Source organism: Pseudochaenichthys georgianus, chromosome 19 (genome assembly GCF_902827115.2).
Source record: "Pseudochaenichthys georgianus chromosome 19, fPseGeo1.2, whole genome shotgun sequence".
NCBI classification, from domain to species: Eukaryota; Metazoa; Chordata; class Actinopteri; order Perciformes; family Channichthyidae; genus Pseudochaenichthys; species Pseudochaenichthys georgianus.
In genome coordinates, this window is record NC_047521.1 from 851,680 (window position 1) to 866,721 (window position 15,042).

Here is a 15,042-nt window from a genome sequence, read left to right on the forward strand (position 1 = left end):
ATTAGGCACTTCACTGCCAAACATGGAGCTGCTGTGAACCAGGGTATGGTAATACATGGTATGTATTATATTATTATTAACTAGTAACACTAACACAATATGCTATGACTGTATTCCATGACTCACAAGTCTGCTTCCTTTGATTGCAATTTCACATAAATCCTTATTTGCTTTTTTGGGTTTTGTTATTATTCTTTATGTCCTTATTTCTTTGTCTTAGTGGACCGGAAGCGAGAGCTGGATGGGGCTCTTGTGAATATGGTGGTGAAAGACTCGCAGCCTTTTTCCATCGTGGATGACTGTGGCTTCAAGGAGCTTGTGGCCTTGCTTGATCCTAGATACACTCTTCCATCCAGACGGGCTCTAAAGGACATGGTGGTCAAGCGCTATGAGGAGGAGAAGACGAAGGCCAAGGCTGTCATGCAGAGGGTAGAGGCTGTGAGCCTGACTGCTGATGTGTGGACCTCCATTAATATGGACGCATATCTAGCCGTGACCTGCCATTATGTGGATGACTCTGCGAAGCTGGCCCCAGTGCTTTTGGGAGTGCTGCCTTTCCCTGAAGCTCATACTGCGGTTACCATCACTGCTGCAATGAGGTCTCTCATGGAGGGATGGGGCACTGAAGGCAAAGTGACCTCAATTGTGACGGATGCAGGAGCAAATATGGTTGCCTCTGTCAGAAGTTTAAATCTAAGACATGCACTTTGCTTTACTCATTCTCTAAATGTAGTGGTGAAGAAATCTCTGGATGCAACTCCTGGCCTACAAGACCTACGCACAAGGGCTAGAAAAGTAGTCACGTTCTTTCAAACCAGCACAACAGCAAAAGAGAAGCTCAGAGAAGTGCAGGAGCAGATGAATCGCCCTGTGCTGAAGCTCATTCAGGAAGTGGACACCCGCTGGAACAGCACCTACCTAATGCTACAACGCCTTTTCAAAGAGAGGCCGTCAGTGGGGGCAGCTCTTGCGACGCTGAAAACAGATGTGAGACCTCTGTCCTCTGAGGACTATGAAACAGCAGATGCATGCCTGCAATTGCTCTCCCCCTTTTTCCAGGCAACAGTGGAACTCTCCGAGGAGAAGAGAGTCTCAGGATCCAAGATCATCCCAATGACGAAAATGTTAATGCTATACTTGTACGACACAATTGGAAAAACAAGCCACGACACAGCAAAACTACTGGGACAGAACATGGTGTCAAATATGCAAAACAAGTTTGACACCACCGAGAGCCAAACTGCATTGACCCTGTCAACACTGCTGGATCCTAGATTCAAAACTATTGGATTCTGCAATCAAGTCCAGGCAGCGGCATCAGTTAAACGACTGGCAGCGTTTTGCACACAACTGAGGAAAAACGCACAACCTGACACACCTACAGAAGAACAGCCCTCCACATCAGCTCAACCGGCACTAGCAACTGTTGACAATCCATCATCCACAGGTAATGTTATAAATAGTTAATTGATCAAATGCAGGACAAAATAAGTATAAGTAAAAAAGGATACACATTGAAACCTTTCAGTACTGGTGATTACAGTCATGTTTGTCTTTCAGGTCTTAACCTTTGGGAAACTCTGGACAGAGATGCTTCTGAAGCGGGGACAGCAAGGAATGCCACAGCAGATGCTACAGTGGAGGTGCAGCGGTACATGACTGATCCACCGCTGGAAAGATCGAAAGACCCACTGGCGTACAGGGTGGACCATCAAAATGTGTATCCCAATCTGTTCAAACTGGCGAAACAATTTGTATGCATGCCAGCATCATCGGTTCCATCTGAGCGAGTGTTTTCAAAATGCGGGGAAATTGTAAGCAAGAAAAGAAATCGGCTCAATCCAAAAACTGTTGAAAAAATAATGTTCCTGAATACAAATATTTGAGTGTTCCCCATCCCACATGAACACCCCCTGCCACAGTTACAAAAGCGCACCATAATCTATGCCATATTTTCCCAGAACCCTCTCCTCAATAACACAATACACTCATTCATCCATCTTTATTTGTAAATGATATTCATGATACATACAGTTTATTTATATACATATTTATTTATAGTTCTATATATATATACTGTGCGGAAATTGAAGTAACTTGAAAGTTTGAAGTGAAAAGTTGATACAGCGTATTTTTGGTATATTCATTTTAATGACACCTGATATATAAGAGGTGTGTTGCATTGCATCATGTTATCACTAATATATGTGTGGTTTTATACATTCCTATGTGTTAATAGTTGAAGGAACAAAGTACATTTTTCCTCTTAAATATAGAGATGTTTTTTATATTCAACAAATGTTCCCTTTTTCTTAAAAGTAGATTAGCGCAATAGTCTTTTTCTTCCAGCTATGTGAAGACTGCTCAAACAATGTTTGTGTTTTATATTGATTTCTCTGTTTTATTCTTTCATAAAAGTGAGGACTAAAATTGCTATGAACATTGTGGGGTGGTTGGCGTAAACAGGTTTGTATTACTCTGTGGGGGAGGTGTAGTTATGCCGGACAGGGGGCTAGGTGGATGAGAGTACCTTCTTGTTAAGATCTCCAACATGTCAGTGAAGTCTACATACTTTGAATAGTAGATGTGTGTGTTTAATGACTTTGTATTCATAATCCGGGAATCAGATTGATGCTTTTAACTTCAATATTTAAAAAAATTCTTCCTGGGGGACCCCAGAGGAGGTGAGTTCCCCCAAAATAGCACTATCTCTGCTTATGTAACTCTGGTGTAGTGTCCCCTCGGCAACAGATCACTCAGAGCTGGTGATTACTTTCCTGCATTTCAATGGACAGCATATAAAAAGGACACGTGAGCTGCTTTGCTTAAGAGATCCTCACATGCTATCTCTTTTACAAAATAAGTGTCCAGTCAACAACAAAACATCAGTGATCGTATAGTGGTAGTATATTTTTCACAAGCAGTGTGAAACATTATACTTATACAAACTGGTGTACAATACTCACATACCTGCGTTGATCTCCTGGAGTGTCTCTACTCGTTCTTCTCCACATCTCTTGTCCACCATCAGAGATTGCAAACATTTCAGAAACAGCTAGAGGTAGGGGACAAACAACTTGTTCGCTGGGCATGTCAAAGACCTCCCTGCTTTGATCAAGACTTTAGGGAGCCTTTCAGCCCCTCTAGCAAAGGGACTGGAAAGCAAGCTTTGAACATGCAGTACCATCTACATGCTTGTCATGTTCCAGACACTGCTCTCAACCACTCAGGGCTTCCAGACACTGCTCTCAACCACTCAGGGCTTCCAGACACTGCTCTCAACCACTCAGGGCCTGCACAAATACCTGCAGAAAGAAACTCTTGACTTGGTGCAGGCAGTAGATTACAAGACAGCAGTTGAGAACACACTGAAAAGTTACCGAAGTAACGAGAAAGCACATGAGGTCTATGACAAGACCAAGGCCCTGTGCAATGATCTTGATATTCACGAAACTGTGACACAGAGGAAGAAGCGTAGAAACATGGAAGACTTTGTAGTCGAGGCATCATGTGGAGCTGTGACGAAGGTAACTTCGTCACTATGGACTGACGGCTTCAGGCCGGGTGATAGGGCACTTTATTAGCGTGATTGCACAGTATATGTTGTCTGTGGCTGATGACGGTGTGCACCTGGTGTCCTGTGTTGTCTCCTTCCCCCTCACCTGTGTCTTGTTGTGATGATTGGGAGTGTGGGTATTTAGGCTCTGTTGCCCTGTCTGTTGGGAGGACTGGGTGTGTGTGAGATCCTTGTGGCTGCAGGATGTGTGCACAGGAGCAGCAGATTGAGTCTGTGTCATGTGTATGGTTTTAATAAATGCCCACGCCGGGTTATATTTTTGGACGTTCTGCCTCCTTGCTTGGTCTGGGCCGCTCAACCGTCAGCTTCACAGGAGCAATGTGAAACATTAAACATAAATAAACTGGTGTACAAAACTCACATACCTGCATTTCAATGGACAGCATAAAAGGACATGTGAGCTGGGTTCTGTTGGAGAAATAGCACCATGCTGCTCACATTAGCTTATTAGCTCAGATTAGCTATTGATGATCACGTTGATACATCAAATAAAACAAATAGCCAATCACACACAAAACATGTTGCTGTGACTGTGAGCATTAAACAATTAACATTAAACTAAACAAACACAACAGTATGTTATTGTCCTTATAAAATAAAAACATACATTTTGTCCACCGACATAATACAGGCACCTGACGGAGCGTCCACACTACAGCTTCAAAAAAAGCTTGGAGCTGGGCGTGTCTGGAGCTTGGGGATTTTATTCAAGTAATGCGACCAACAACCAATCACATGAATCTCCCGTCCCCGACATACAAAGCAAAAAACCCCAGGGATTTTATGGGAGATTTGATTGGCTGGCGCTGGCTACTCTGGCGTCTCCGGCGGAGACGGACCGCTCTGCTACCCACAATTCAGTTCGGCGAAAAAGCGAGGCAACGTGACGTCACCCCATTCAAAGTGAATGGGCATATTGGAGTTGTCGACGCTTCCGACGCTGTCGACGCTGTAGTGTGGACGGGCCGTTACACTCAAGAGATCCTCACGTGCTATGAGAATCTCCCACAATCCATTGCCATAACAAAGCTAATGCAGGCACACGTTTGTGACACCAGATGGCGCAATTGTGTATCTGCGTGTGGGGAGTCTTGCAGTAGAAAATTCGACTGTAGCGCCGCCACTGTGGGCTAAGCCCCGAATGTTTCCAGGTCCAGGCGACGCCCCTGGGGGGAACAATGTTCAGCTGATCTAACAGAGTTTATAAAATATGACAAAACACTCGACAGCTGATGCAGCTGTTGCCATGTAATAATGAACGGACGTCGCTTTAATATGACCGCTCAGAGGAGAGGAGTTCTCATTTCTTTAAACGTCTGCTGCTTCCCCTCCTCTCTGCTCGGGTCCCCTCCTCGGTGACATATAGATGGTGCAGGCATGCGCTTAGGGCCCGCTTTCCAGACAGTTTCTGTGGGGTGACGCATTCTGAGGTGAGGCAGAGCTCATCTGTGCCTCACCTCACCCTACAGTAACTGGCTGGAGCGCGCTCAGCCAGTTACTGTAGGGTTGCGGTCGGATCGTTTAAAAATCAGCTCCTAAGTTCTAACCCTATCTCCTATTCCTTGACCTCATCTGGGACATTTTCCTTTTTTGGTATCCTGTGAATGAGGGCCCCTTTCCACGAAGCAGGCACCTTCTCATTGATCAGGCAGGCATTGAAGATGTGTGTGAGTGTCTGTGTTGACGTGGGCCTGGTAGCTCTCAGCGTCTCATAGATGACCCCATCAGATCCACTAGCCTTGTTATTAGGAAGAGAAGCCAGAACTGCATCACCTCCTCTGTTGTAAACTCCTGGGTATCTGGGAAATAACCTGGCTCTATTCTGTCAATGAAATTGTACCAAGGGGGCGTGGCCAGGGGAGTAGCCCTCGGCACAGTTTGACATTTGGCTTTATAGTATTCATACACATTGGCTGTATCACTAACAGTGGGCGGGGTTTCCGGAAAACAGCTTGTTATGTATGTGTCACATCAGGTGTGACTGTGCCTTTAAGATGGCACCGGGAGTTTTGGGATGTGTGAACCGGATACAATTGTGTTGTTGTGGTGTTGTCATGGAAGCGCATGCAACAACGTGTTCAATAAACGGTCAACCTAAATGTCGTAGTCCATAGTCTTACATATACAACATTGGCGACGAGGATTATGGATTCTCTACTATCACCTCTCTCCCCGTTCCTCGCACTGCCGGGCGAACCGCCGATTCCGTGGGTTCGCTGGCTTGAGTCCTTCGAAACGTTCATAGTAGCCGCGGGGCTAGCTGAAGCTAACGACGACAGGAAGAAAGCCCTGCTGATACACTCACTGGGCAGCGAGGGACAGCGGATTTTTCGGACTCTCGGACTCGCTCCGAAATATGCGGACTGTGTTACACTGCTCACTGGACACTTTGCTGCCCCACAAAATGTTATGCTCCGGCGGATTGTTTTTCGGCAACGCCGGCAACAGGCGGGTGAGTCCGTCCACCATTACGTGGCTGATCTGAGGGGACTAGCCAGCCTCTGTAAATTCTGGGCGCTGGAGGATGAACTAATACGGGATCAGCTGGCTGAGCACACTAACAGCCCGACTCTCAGAGAAAAGCTGCTAATGATGACAGACAAGCTCACTTTAACAAGAGCAGTGGAGGTAGCTTTCCAGCTTGAGTCAGCAGCAGCCTTAGCATCCCAGCTAGCTCCCTCCTCCGGTTCTTTTCCCCACAGACCCATGCTACTAACTCAAACGGTGGCGCTACCCATGGAGCCTCACGGGGGGGTTTTCCCTGAGGACAACTTTGATGTGAACTTTGCAGCACGCTAGGGTACGGCAGCACGCCAGGGTACGGCAGCACGCCGGCCCTGTGATAATTGTGGCTCATCATCGCACCAGAGTCGAGCTCCGAACTGCCCTGCCAAGGGACAGAGGTGTCAACACTGTGGCAGACAGAACCATTTTGCACGGGTCTGTCGCTCTGTTCCTGCAGCCGACGGCCCACCTCCACGTACGCCTGGGCCACACGCACCGACGACCATCCACTCCGTGGGCGCCATCTCCCGACGGCTAAAGTGCTGCACGGTGGAGCTGGATGGGGTCTGCCTCCCGCTGCTGCTGGATACGGGGGCCTCCAAGTCCCTCCTGAATGTTTCCACGGTCCGGCGTCTCTTTCCGCTCCGAACAATCACCGCCGACGCCGAGGATTTGTACGGGTATGGACACTCTAAAATTGGAATGGCGGGCACAATCACCTTGGCTGTGCGTTACGGGACTAAGACTCTCCCCGCATTCACCTTTCAAGTGTCTCACCAGGGGGCCAACCTCATGGGTTTTGATTTGTTTTGTGAGTTGGGTTTCACCCTTGTGGACAATTCTGGGGCCGCTATCTTGTCTGTTGGCTCGCCGTGGCATCAGCGCTGGCCTGCCCTGTTCAGTGGTTTGGGCTGCCTCACCGCCTTTGACCACCAGCCCCTCCTCAAGCCTGAGGTACACCCCGTGATTCAGCCCATACGCCGACGTCACCGCCGAGCTGCAAAAACTCTTGGACGCGGGCATCATCGTCCAAGCATTGATGCTTCCCCGTGGATTTCAAACCTGGTGGTGGTGAAGAAGAAGTCAGGGGGCCTGCGCCCGTGCATCGACCTCAGGCCGGTGAACAAGGCCGTGATACCCGACAGGTATCCGCTGCCCACAGTGGAGGAGCTAGCCGCACAATTCTACGGCTCTTCCATGTTCACGAAACTAGACCTTCGTCAAGGCTACCTGCAGGTTCCGCTGCACCCTGACAGCCGCAGCCTTACAGCTTTCGTGACTCATGTCGGAGTGTTTCGCTACACCCGCATGCCTTTTGGCCTCAGCTCGGCCCCCAGCTGTTTTAAAAAAATCATGTCCACCATCTTCGCCGGCATCCCGGGCATGGTCGTCTTCCTGGACGACACAGTGGTTCATGGTGCTACACCAGCCGTTCATGATGAACGCCTGGCGAGGGTGCTGGACGTCCTCGCCAGTCACAACCTAACACTCAATGGGGAAAAGTGCACCTTCGCTGTTCCAGCCATCGAGTTTGTGGGGTTCCGCCTGACCGCCGACGGCCTCAGCCCGTTACACTCCAACGTAGAGGCGGTGCTGCGCCTGCCTGAGCCGTCCTGTCCGGCTCAGATCTCTTCGTTTCTGGGGATGACGGCCTACTACCTGCGCTTCCTTCCTCAGTACTCCTCGACCACCTCCCCACTACGTGAACTCCTGAAACAGGATGCGGTCTGGGAGTGGACCCCGGCCTGCTCTGCCGCTATTCGCCAGCTCAAGACGCAGCTCACCTCAACGCCGGTGCTCGCATTCTTTGACCTGAAGAGCCCCACGTTCGTGACCTGTGACGCGTCCAATACGGCAATAGGGGCGGTGCTGTCCCAGATCCAGGGGGGCACAGAACGCCCGGTGGCGTTCGCCTCTCGGTCCCTCAACTCGGCCGAACAGAAATACTCAGTGGGGGAGCGGGAGGCGCTGGCCTGTGTCTGGGCGTGCGAGCGGTGGCACATGTACGTGTATGGGCGGCATTTTACGTTGCGTACTGACCATCAGGCTCTTACAGCCCTGCTTGCTACATCGGGGTCGGGGCACAAACCGCTGAGGATCTACCGCTGGTCAGAGAGACTCCTGCCGTATGACTTCACCACAGTGTTTACTCCCGGCAGGGAGAATGTGGTGGCTGACCTGCTCTCCCGCGCCATCCCCACCCCAGCGCCCGGCGAGGGCCCGGACGCAACAGAGTCAGAGCTCATACTCATGCTCCACGCCCCGCTTCAGGCCGCGGTTTCCCTGGATGACCTTCGGCTCGCGTCGGAGGAGGACCCCACGCTCTCCCGGCTCCGCACTTACATCCGGGAGGGATGGCCTGCGAAGTTCCCGGATGACCTGGCGTCTTTTCATCGGGTCAAGGACGAGCTGACCTGCTGGAACGGTGTCTGCGTGGCTCGGGGCCTCCGCACGTTCATTCCCATCGACCTCAGGGCCCGCGTATTCTCTATGGCGCACGAGGGCCACCTGGGTATCGTGAAGGTAAAACAGCGCTGCAGGGATTTGGTGTGGTGGCCGGGCATAGATCGAGATATAGAGACAATGGTGAAGGAGTGCACGGCCTGCCTGGTCAGTGGCAAAACTGGCCCGCCACTCCCACCGCCCCTGCAGCCCTTGCAGTGGCCACACGCGCCTTGGGAGCACATGCAGCTGGACATCTGTGGGGAGCTGCATGGCGTCCCACACCACCAACGCTTCCTCCTGGTGGCCTACGACCTCCATTCGAAATGGCCAGAGGTGGTCGCCACAGGGTCCGTAACGGCTCGGGTGGTCACAGACTTCCTCTCCTCTCTGTTTGCTCGGTGGGGCAGTCCTAACGCCATCACTACGGATAACGGCCCACAATTTGTCTCCTCTGAGTTCGCCACCTTTGTGGAAGAGAGGGGGATTAAACACATCCGTACAGCTTTCTACCACCCGCAAGCAAATGGGGGGGTGGAAAGGTTCAACCAAACCCTAAAGAACGGGATCAGAGCACACCTGGCAGATGGTCTTCCATTCTCAGCCGCGCTGCTTCGCACCTTGCTTCACTACCGGGCGACGCCGCATTCAACTACCGGCAGCTCCCCAGCTCTCTTGATGATGGGCCGTGAGCTGCAGCTCCCTTTGGATCGGCTACGGGCCCCGGCGGCCGTCACGCCAACAGCCACACCCTGCCAGAGTGCCAGGGTTGCAGAGGCTCAGCGTCGCATGAAGCATCGGTTCGACAAGAGACGGAGGGTGAGAGCACCTTCCTTCACAGTGGGAGACTGGGTCGGGATTCACCGTCCTAACCGGGACCACAAGCTGCTATCCTTCTGGACGGCGCCGATGAAGGTCACCGCTCAACTGGGGTCAGCCACCTTTCGTTTGGCCGACGGATCACGGTGGCATGCAAGCCGGCTTCGGAAGGTGGCACCGCCCCCCATCGTGGACCCAGGGCCCAGGGAGGACGGGGACTTTGTTTTTCCTGATGAGCAGTTGCAGGGTCCAGCCGGGTTCCCACCTGAGCCGGTTGAGCCAGTGGTTCGTTTTGAAGCTCATCCGGCCCGTGTCCGGGTCAGACCAAGATACTTGGAGGACTATATTGTGAGCTTGTGACTCTCAGGGGTAATGTTCAGAGCATAGTCTGTTGCGTGGCAGAATAATCCACATGGCTATGCTGGTGACTGGCAGTCTACCCAGTTAATCGAGAGTAGATAGCTAAAAGTTAATTGGGTTCCTTGTGGGGAGGGGTAAATGTTATGTATGTGTCACATCAGGTGTGACTGTGCCTTTAAGATGGCACCGGGAGTTTTGGGATGTGTGAACCGGATACAGTTGTGTTGTTGTGGTGTTGTCATGGAAGCGTATGCAACAACGTGTTCAATAAACGGTCAACCTAAATGTCGTAGTCCATAGTCTTACATATACAACACAGCTGTTATTTAAAATTATATCGATTGCCTTTGATTTGCGGTGTTGCCAGAGATATGCCAGCTTGTTCCTGGAAACTTTCCTTTGCTGCCGTTGTGTCTCTGTCCCGGCGGCCCGCAGCGCTGGTTGTATTCTCTCACGGATGAAGCGAAGCTGCATTTCTATCCAAGGTGTCAGCGAGGCAGCTGTAAGGTCCACCGGGCAGTCGCAGAAAGAGGGAATTTCTTCAGGATTCTGGCGACATATTTCAGAAGCTGGAATCCGTAGGGACGCGAGTTTCGTTGCGTCGCGGAGAATATTCCATTAATGAAAAAAGCGCTGGTCAGGATTGTCACCAATCTGCCCCACTTCTCTGCGCCTCTGAGAGTAACAGCAAAGTTAGATTTTACCTGGAGCGAGCACACACACACACACACACACACACACACACACACACACACACACACACACACACACACACACACACACACACACACACACACACACATACATACATACATACATACATATATTTATATAAATATATACAATTTCAGAATCAAACAAGTATGAGAGCACTCTCATAATAACGAAACACAACCAGAGACTGGATATATCCCCCCCCCTCTCTGATCGCTGAAATGGGGAATTGAAATTACGGGCCAAAAGTTGTATTTACAAGTATTAAAAGTAAGCAGTGGACACCAAACCAACTGAGACCCGTCTGTCCGCCGTACGCACTGTACTACACACGCACCTACATACTGTACAACACGCACCTACACACTGTACCACACACACACCTATACACACTGTACCATGCACACACCTACACACTGTACCACACACACCAACACATCCTCACTCCCAGGTCGGCCTATGTTGACGTTATGTCAAGTCCCCTGTGTCGGCTTTTTACCAACGCAAGGGGGGGGGGGGGGGGGGCCTTAGCGTCCATTTTCAACGCAAGGGGGGGCCCTTAGCGTCCATTTTCAGCTTTCCGGGATGTCCATATGCTTCTATGGACGCTCATGGAAGCACGGCATTCGTTTGTGTCAGATTATCCTTGTTAATTACACAACATTGATTGGCTTAAATTGTGTGCAATGCTTTTGTATTTTTCCCCTTCGATTCGGAGAAACAAATATTTTTTCGGAGTAAAGGATGGCAGAAGACACTACACTACCCAGAATCCCCAGCTATCGTTTGGATTACACCATGTGCTCTGTTTGAAAAACCCCGATAGTCCTCAAGCTCTGTGATTGGAGAGTGTGCTACGAGGGTTACACCGAGTCTCGAACAGCACTTGAAATGGGATGGAACCACTGCAGACTGTCCAAAACTGGATTTGAACGGGTCCACCGCGTCCATATGATATGTCAATAAACCTTAGCAAATCTTGAAATCTTGAAAGGGATGTGCAAAATAGTCATTATATACAGTCTTTAATTAACTATTAGTAGAGAATAACGAGTAATGAATATACTTTATAGCAGGGGTCTCCAACCTTTCTCCACCTGAGAGCTACTTTGAAAAAATGAAAGTGGCCAAGAGCTACTTCACATAGCACTCATCAGTTGAATTAAGCTACTTTTGTGTGAAATTGCAATACCTAAAGCTTATCCAAAATCTTAACTTCACATCAAGGTCCAAGAAAACGAGAATTTCTAACATATTAATATGGACAACAAAGTAAGTACTTCACTGAAGATTCACATACATGTCGAAGAGCAAATTACAATGTTTTCACTTCTTATTATGGCCCACGTAAATACATCGCCTTAATCACCACCTTGCAAGCATCGTGTGTAAAATAAGTGCATTCACTCTTTTTTACAGTTAGTGAGATGAATGGCGCTGCATGGAGTCCACCATACAGGTGTATGCTGGACCCACTTAGGTTCACTAATAGAGTCATTTACATGTTCATCAGTCGGTCTTGTTCTGTATTTAGATTTCATTCATGCCAGAAAAAGCTGCTTCACAAAGGGATGTATACAGAACCAAATAAAGCAGACATGTTCAGTGCTGCTTGGTGAATGTTCTTATAGTTTTCTGGGCGTATACAAGGCTCCAGAAATGTTGTGAGTTTTGCTGAGACTTAAGCTGAACATGATTTTGGAGATTTATAACCTCCATCTCCACAGGATTGACACTGAACAGTGCAGCCATCTTTTCTTCTTCTTCGTGTTGACATGAAATTATAAACCATAATGAATCAATTGTAGGTCTAGCCTCCCTATATCTGTGTGTGACATTTTTCCATCCTCAAAAACAAAAAACTAATACAGCTGCAGCTTCTAGCAACGGTCTTCTGTTAAAGAAAGGACACTGAATGTCCTGAATGTGGCATCACACACAGGACTTGAGTCTGAACCATAGACTGTATATATAAATGGACGTAGGGTCCGTGACGTCACCCATAGGATTCTGCAGAGTTGCCGTGAAGCCCTTAGTAGGCGGAGTCGGCCACTAACGGCTCGACAGCGACGTCAGAGTCTAACTCCCGCCTTCTCCCGCCTGCTCCAAATAAGGGCAAAGAGGCGGTGCTGAGGCGGAGCCGAGGTTGGACAGGGCGGGACCTGCTGCCACCGAGCGTGACGTTCCAGACCTAGCTCAGGCTAAGAAGCTAAGCTAACATGCTCTATTCAGTATTAAGCTAACAACCCAGCTTGAGGTCACTGCTCCTCGTTCCCGGCATATTCTGAAGGTAAGATACCCTGTAACTTTACAAAACTTGTTCTTTTGATTTAAATGTTCTTGAACCTACACTATACAATTGTTTTTTAAGTGCTTCACCGTTTTTCAAATATAAATGTCATTTGTAACTAAACTTTGTAAACTAGCAGAGATATGGCCAGTGTTGCGTGAATTAAATGTGATTAATGAAATATGACTGTAGAAAAAGAAAGGTGCTTTTATATTGATTAAACCATTTTTATTTATTTCAGCATTAAGAAAAATGAAGATGGCAACCTCCTCCACGCCAAACTGCACAACCTGTAAATTGATGGTCCTGGCTTACTTTACATGACTTCAGATGGTTGACATTACACACAAACATACTATACATATACATGTGTGCACAATTTTAGATAAACAGCACACAGTATATAAATATATATATATAAACTGTGTGCTGTTAATCTGTTTTTTGAGGTTTTGCTCTCTTGTTACTTTTAACCATACAGGTGTGATTTCATAGTTATTTTGCATGTTATTGTCAAAGGAACAAAATGAGAAACCCTTTATAATTGATTTGATATTCCTCATGATCTGAAGCATTTGTTGCTCTCATTTATTTTCCTCCCATAGTGACTGTATGGATAATCGGAGACAGCTATGTCCGGCATGGAGCCCAGAGAGCTACAGAGACCATCGGCAGCAACCTTGGCCTCGACCTGAGGGTGTGCTGGTTCGGTTGGGGTGGACTGCGCTGGAGAGGTGTCCTCCCTTTCTTTTCCTACTCCCTGCGAGGAAGAGCAGTCCCGGATGTCCTCCTCATCCACTGTGGCGGCAATGACTTGGGGGATGTGCCCAGTGTTCAGTTGCTGAACCAGATGAAGGAGGACCTGCACCAGCTTCACCATCGGCACCCTGGCATGAAGATCATGCTCTCCCAGATGAACCAGAGGCGCCGGTGGAGGGCTGGTGCAAATCCTGTCAAAATGGACAAGGCCCGGAAGTTTGTTAACAGTGTTATGGCTACTTTTGTTCATAGCCTAAATGGTGCCATTGTTGACCACTTCAACATTAGACATGACAGTCCTGGGCTGTTTTTGCGAGATGGAGTTAATTTCACCCCTTGGGGAAATGATATTTTTGTAAAGTCACCAGCCAATTGCCTGAAAGACCACCTCCAAAGACTGTGAACTGCTAAAATGTCAGTATCACTGTTTTTGGATTTGGCCTTTAGAGTATGTATTCTAAGGCCCTTGCTAAGCCCAGACTGTCATGGCTAATGTTGAGTTAGATATTACATCTGTAGCCATAACACTGTTAACATGGCTGCTCTTCCTCTTCCCCACATCCCACCCCCCCCCTCTTCCCCCAATGGACTCTGCAGCTCTCCAGGCCCATGCTGGGCATGGCTGTCTGTCAAACCTTTTATTTTGTATTTGTTATGATGTTTTTTGTTATTTTATTTGTTAAAATAATTATGTATTTATGTAAATATTGAAAATAAATTACATTCATATTTTCACTTCTTTTGTCTACTGCTTACTGAAAATGTTAGCTATCACATCCAAATGGGACTATCAAATGAAAGGATAAGCTTACCATACAATACAGAAAACATTACACATTAAGGCTCAAATCTTTTCCCAAGCCGGAGCAGTCTGAAAAGAGTCCCAAGTTTAAAAACACAAAATCTTGACAATGAATACTACACTGTCATTTATCATGACAATGCAAACAACAGGAAGGTCTCCCCTAGTCCCATGTATGTTGGCATCAATGTCATAAGCATACCATAGAATGTAATTATGAAGTGCAATACCCACAATCCCTACAGGGTCGTACCGTCACAGAAGATAATACCTTTTAGAGAGTTTCTAAATTGTTCAGTATGCAGATAAATATTTGTTTTACAATAGAACATTTTTTCTCTATAAATGTTCCCACATGTTGTGAGCATCTACTTTAAATCTTTTGTCAACAAATAAAAAAACATCTTAATTTCCTTTAGGACAACATTTTGTTCATAACACCACTACATTAACAATAAGCATAGGAAAATGATAACTGTTAACATTTAAGATTGTGCTTTTACTCTTTATTTAATCAGATCTATTTACATTGAAAATGTGATAAATACACAAGCCACATTGAAAGTTACATCTTGCATTTTATGAAAAGTAAAGGTTTCGAATCATTGTATGACTTAAAGGGATAGTGGAAATCCGCGAATTTTGGGTTTAACTTATGTATTTTTATTAAAAATAAGCATAATAAACCATTTTTTTTAATTTCATGCGCCTAGTTTCATTTTATTTTCAATTTTACTGCTCCCGACCACGCCCTCTCAATGAAACGAAATACTT

General features: G+C 47.6%; 1 long non-coding RNA gene across 1 annotated transcript; it reads left to right on the forward strand.

Annotated features, from left to right (window-relative positions):
- The first annotated feature begins 12,436 nt into the window (after positions 1-12,436).
- LOC139435824 (uncharacterized) lies at positions 12,437-14,092 on the forward strand. Its single transcript, XR_011645027.1, has 3 exons — positions 12,437-12,707; positions 12,949-13,010; positions 13,313-14,092. It is a non-coding gene; the product is annotated as an uncharacterized lncRNA (long non-coding RNA).
- The last annotated feature ends 950 nt before the right edge of the window (positions 14,093-15,042 follow it).